Source organism: Leptidea sinapis, chromosome 20 (genome assembly GCF_905404315.1).
Source record: "Leptidea sinapis chromosome 20, ilLepSina1.1, whole genome shotgun sequence".
Lineage (NCBI taxonomy): Eukaryota > Metazoa > Arthropoda > Insecta > Lepidoptera > Pieridae > Leptidea > Leptidea sinapis.
Window position 1 is genome coordinate 11,289,777 of NC_066284.1, and position 6,776 is coordinate 11,296,552.

The following is a 6,776-nucleotide window of genomic DNA, read 5'->3' on the forward strand; positions in this document are numbered from 1 at the left end:
GGGGGTAACCGGCACAAGAAAAAGGAAGGTAGACTACCATAAAAACACTATTTTAATGAAAAGTATGGTCATGTTTAATTTTCAAAAAATTGTCAAATCATGGTGCTTTTTTTTGAAATGTTAAAAAATCATTTTCTAATCGCAGTCTATTTAATTATTTATCTGACTGATAAGGGGGTCGTGAGAATATTTGAAGCTGTAATGGGGTTGTGAAATAAAGAAGATTGAAAAACACTGATATAGATAGACTGTGAAAAAGTTAACCTCTATTTTGAGCAATGCACGCACACACACACAGTGACATATAAATCGCAAGTGTAAGACGTAGCTTGACATGCACACTAAAGTAATAAGCCTGGCCTGTTATCATCAGTTGTTTAGAAGTTAAATTTTTTCGGATGCCGGCTAGATTATGGGTACCAAAACGGCGCCTATTTCTGCCGTGAAGCAGTGTAAGTATTACTGTTTCTGAAGGGTGCCCTACGGCAGAATCCTTTGCCTAGTAATTTCACTAGCTACCTAGTGAAATTACTAGGCAAAGGATTCTTAACAACTTATGCCTCAAGGTGACGAGCGCAATTGTAGTGCCGCTCAGAATTTTTGGGTTTTACAATAATCCTGAGCGGCACTGCATTGTTATGAATACTTACATAAAAAAAAAAAATAAAGCTTTTTTGATAAAGAAGGTTTACTAAGAGACTTATAGTACAGCAGATTGTTTAGAGGATAATGACGTATGGTTCTTGTCTGGTTCTGCGCAGGCCACCTAAATTGTATAATATTATATTAACTATTATTCGTTGGAAGTTATTTATCAGTTCTTCTATCCATATCAAAGCACCTTTACGAATGATGATGAAATGATGTAGTTAACTTTTTGATACAATCTGTACTCACCCTTAACTCTGTAATATTTTACTCTGGCGCGTAACATTGTGACCAAAACCAACATTTACAAAGCAAATAAAACAAAACAGCCGTTTCACATATTTTTTATTTAAATCCGATTTATATTACAATATTTAATTTGATATAACTACTTTCGAATTCGCAGTCAAAAGTTTATTATTATTAATTATCATACATTACATATTATAGTAATAATTACATCGTACATTATATATAGTATGCTATCTCTCATACGTGGCGCGTATGACAGAGATAACAAAATGGCGACTATTCACTAACCGTTGACTTATAAAGATTGGCATTCAGAGACAAATGTGGTTTATTAAACAATGGGACTATGTAGGTAATCGTTATGATAATAAGGCGGCACTACAATTGCGCTCGTCACCTTGAGACATAAGTTGTTAGGTCTCATTTGCCCAGTAATTTCACTAGCTACAGACCGACACCGTGTACACATTACTGCTTCACGGCAGAAATAGGCGCTGTTGTGGTATCCATAATCTAGCCGGCATCCTGTGCAGAGAAGCCTCCCACTGGTTTTAGAATAAAGCAGTTTGACTCAAATTTGAAGTACAGACAGAAAAAAAATCAGGATGTGTTTATTTACCATTTTATCCCCTTATTTTTAACAGATGCCTACTTTGTTTACAAATACTTGTGTTAAACGTTTTTCTTGGCTCCTAGATTAAATTTTTTTAGTAAGTAGAAGACGATAATAGTCAGTTTGAATAAACGATTTTCGATTATAGCTATCTTAAGATTACCAAAAAAGTGGTTTTGTCTGTTAGGTATTATACTGAACACATGTATGATAAAAAAATCCCATGACAATAACAAATCATTGGAAAATTTCAATAATTTATTATTTTTTTTAATTCACAATTTTGATAGCCGCTTACATAATTAATAAGTAATTTTTAATGTATAATATTGAATAATTATGTAATTTTCCAGAAAAAAAACTGAGTTTTACATAGACCTACTCCTACCTTTTTTTTATAAAAAAAAACTAGTGGCATTTAAACCAAAGGCCTACCCTATGGGACAGGCATTTATAAATATTTTTTATTTAAAATCACATAGGTCTTGCACACTTCGACAACCCATTCGAAATGGTATGCCTCAGACCTGAGAAGAAAGGGCGCAAGAAACGGACGTTATTTACAGACTGATATAATTAGTAATTAATATTTGTTCTTAAGGTCTCGGGTTCAAATCACACAACTGTCGCAGCGTTACGTAGAAAATAATTTTAATACAAAGTTTGAATAAATTATATGGCACAGGAAAGTACTGTCAGCACATACCGAATGGTAAACGGTATAATCTCCTATCCCATCTTTATAACTAATGGTTATAAGTATAATAAGACTTTTTGACTAAGGGTATGTTACGATATGCACTACGACCACTGTACAATGTGACGTCAATTAAGTATATATGGGCGCAAATCGCCACCTACCGTCAATTGTTTGCAACTATTTATATTTATGTTTTAGTTTATCGTTAAAATGAATATATTATTGTAGATATATATGAAATATATAATATTTAAATAGCTATTTCTAAACATAAAACTGTTATTTATTAAGGTCTAACTAATTTAATAGACACTGTTTGAATTTTTTGAAGATGTTTGATGTTTCATTTATTGTTAAAATACTTAATTGAATGTGTAAATGTTCAAATTAATTTGTATTAGAATTAATATCGTCATTCTGTATCAAACTTTATTATTTTATGCAATAAGTCTTTCTTAATTGTATTTCGAAACTTGCTTGCAGCGCCATCTTCTTACTTCGTAATGTTTGTTCAAATTAAATGAACAAACTATTATATAAATCATTTGAAGTTATATAAATTCACTAAAACATTTATTGAGCTGTATTTAGGAATTATTGTACAATATCTAATTTTATTTGTGTTTTAAAAGAAGTTGTATCTACTCTGTTTCATCTATTATATGGAAGCTATAAAAGCGGTTGTTTTATGTAAAGACGGGTCATATCTGTACTAGCAGTTGTGCTTCAAAAACTGAGAAATTCTTAGTGTTGTATTTCTTCATGATGCACAATTCAAGGAAACCCTGGTTTAACGCCGACATATACTGTGAAGCCGTACCTTTATAGTTAGTTATACTGGTTACTATTTAAAACGGAACACAATCCCGTATACTGTCAGCCGCATTTTTTGACGCAGCATTCAAATGAGTGTATTAAAGTTTTCTAGTTCATTAAAAAAAAAACTGTTGTTGGAATACTGTCAATTTAAAAATATTTGGGATTAAACTGTAGGTATTGTTTATAAAACGTTAGGCACTCGAGTGGTTTTGACTGATCAAAGTACTGCGAGTACCTTACCTCGAAAACGCCAGTGCTCACAGTAGAATATGGCGGCGATTTATGACGTCATATATTTCCCTAGGATACTGCGGCAGTCCATAACGGAACGAATTTTTCTACAGTGATAGCACTGTGCAGTGCTCGCAGTGCATATCGGAACATACCCAATATCATACATTATCATCCGTAAAAAATATGTGTTCTATTTATTCATTCAAGTCTGGATATGTTTTAAGGTTTGAAATTTTTTATTTGATATAAATTTGTTTTAAGTAAGTCATCAACAAACGGGCTAACTTAATGGTAAGCTCATTACATCATTAATCATATTACTTAACCTGGGGCACAAGATGTTAAGAATTTGAAGACCAGTAATCTTTATCTAAATGTATATATAATGAAAATGGTCTTTGAGGCTCAATCACGCCTAAACCACTGATCGTATCGACATGAAACTACCACCATTCGATGCGAAATTTATCCTAGATGGTTTATGGCTCATACTACTTATGTTTTTATAAAATAAAATTTAATTTATTTCCTTTTAAAATTCGCCCAGCGAAGCGGGCGGGAACGGCTAGTTTTATTATAAAACAAAATTGTGCTTGCACACTAGTGCTTGGAGGCAGAAAAGGCGCTGCTATGGTATTCATCTGTAGTACTGGGGCCTAAACTACGACCGGAATGTTGGCTTGTTGCCCGATGGAATTTATTAATTAATCCACCCGGAAAGACAAGGAAGACCTTTCTCCTACATGCTGTGGCCTGACTGTTACGAAATTATGGTAAAATACCGGTTGCATCTTGAAACACAGTCCCATTATTTATAAATTATGATTATTTGCATTAATTCACATTTTTAATACCACGAAAATTTCCGAAAATCTGAAAGATGTAGTAGTAAAAGTAATGACTTATAATAATATGTTTATCAAAGAATGGTGGCAAAGGAATAATAAAAAAAAAAAAACAAAAAAAACCGCTATTCTTTTTAAAACAGCACCAATACGAAGCGTTAAAAAGCGTATAAAATTTTAGAACTATAAAAAAAATTACCGATTCGAAATAGAAACTATCGTTATTATAACAATAACTATCGAATATAATATTATAGAATTAAAGTTTTCCCAAAAAGTTTGACGACACTTATCAAGCCCCATGACTATATGTCGGAGGAAGCTATGAGTCGGGTTGATTGTTGTTTCCATGGAAACAGGAAAGTTAGGAATATTGTAATTTTCGTAACGACCAATCAGAGCTCAGTACGAGCCTCGAGGGGGGTCAAGGCGCCATATTTATCCAATAAAGTGATCATCGTGTTTTGTGCTTGCATTTTACCCTGATGACGCCCACTAAGTCCGCAACCACTAATGACGGTGTCAACGAGAACAATGCTTCTCCGACATATTATAGATGTATGACATGGATATATGTCGATTTATCTATAGCATAGACTTAGCTCTTTATATCTACACTTTGGCTTCACCAATACAGGCAATATTTGGCAATTATAACAAATATTGGCACATAAATTAAACTTATTTCAATATTATAAATATCTAATATAACAAGGGCGAGACATTTGAAAGGTACTTGCCGTTCCTGTACAGTTTAGAAATAACACAGTTTCTAATATAAATTATAAAGTGTACAATTAAATAGACGACAAAAAATATCACAGAAAAATACACAATCACGTTTTGTAAGAATAACAACGGATTTAAAAGATTCCAAAAAAATCAGGTACAACTTAAGTTTCAAAGAAGTTTCGATCACACAGTAAAAATGGTTAAAAAATAATATCACAGAATTGGATTAAACTAATTATTTTTATCTTTATTACAGCTTACATATGCTGCTAGACAACCGATGAAAACAGGCCAGGTTTATTATTTTAATGTGCGTGTTTCTCACGTTCTCACTTCCACGATTTGTATTTCACGGTCAAATAGATGTTAACTGTCAACCTCAACCCGTCTTTTTTTCGACGTTATCATAGCTGTCACAGTCTATCTAGACATGTAAATGATCAAAGATTTCAAGTTTCATTTAAATAATACATATATTAAATAAAATACTTTTAAGAACGCCTTTTAATCATATTAAAAAAGTATTTTATTTGAATGTGTAACAATCCCGATAGTCATAGAAAAAACTAATTATATTAGCCCAATGCAATAATGAAAAACGTCTAAATTTAATTTAGCATGAGCATATTCGAAAACAGATCATATAAAAAAAACAAATAACTTATTTTATGAATTTGTCAATAAAACAATTCATGAATTGTTTTAGACAAATATTGGCGGAATTAACACTTAGGATACAACAAACACTACTTCAATAAATTTTTCAATTGCCAATAGTTAATATTGCAGCCAACTAAGTTAACAAGCCGTTTGGTTAAGAGGTCTTATCGCTAAACAAAATAAGGTTGACTTTATTACGGCCGTTAGTCAATTGGATGTTCATAGATTTTCGGTTCTGTTTACCTAGATTTCTGCATTCAATTAATGTTTCATGTTTTTTTATATTGACCAAAAACCTAACCAATTTGACCAACCCTTAAAAACTTTACAAATATATCAAACTTTAACGAAATAGTTCAAGGCCGGGTAAATGACGGCATTAAATGAACTTGCTAACCATCTGATTGACTGGCTAATTAACGAGATGGCTGAGATATATGTTCAAAGTAAAAAAAAGGAATTGTGAATATGTTGCTGTTATTAAAGTATTTGGCAGCGAACTGAATATCAAACACAAACCATTCCGTACAAAATAACCTATCTTGGCAAATTCTTATTCAGTGTCTATTGGTACTAGATAAAAATTCATTCCAGTTTATCGCTTTCAGGCAGTTATATAATACAGTCAACTACCACGTCTTCATATAAGACCCTAGAGTGCGAGAGAGTAAGCATCATCGCCAACACTGCTCATAATTTTATGAATGACTGACACACCTGTCAAAAGCTGTGGCAATGACTAGGGACGTAAATTTAAAACAATTTTTAGTCTATATGCACACTGTTAAATAATAATTGCATTGTGCGCCATAAATAGCATGACACCTGAGATAAATTAGTACTAAATGGGTACGGCTAAAATAGATTATTACTTATCTTTAAAGATAAGATAAAATAATAAGGTCACTCGGGGTGAAAGCAACTATGTGGCTAAAGTGACTACTTGATTTTACTCACAATCTAATGATTTTTGTAAAACGTGCCATCTGTTGAAGAGTAGAGCAATTATTGCTTTTTTTATAAAGTTTAGATGGAGCTTTTAAGACGCTAACTGTTGTACCGGCAGAGCATTTTTGGACAACCGCCATTTTGGAGCAACGTTTTGCGGCGCCGTCTGTTTAGTTTTGTGCCATAAAAAATATTTCACGTTATTTCCAGCCAAATTGAAGGTTCATCCTAATATAAAGATAAAACGTAAGTGCTTTTGGTATATTTGGTGAAAGGCTAACGGCCTTACAAATAAAATTGACATAAAGTTATAACAATGCATAAA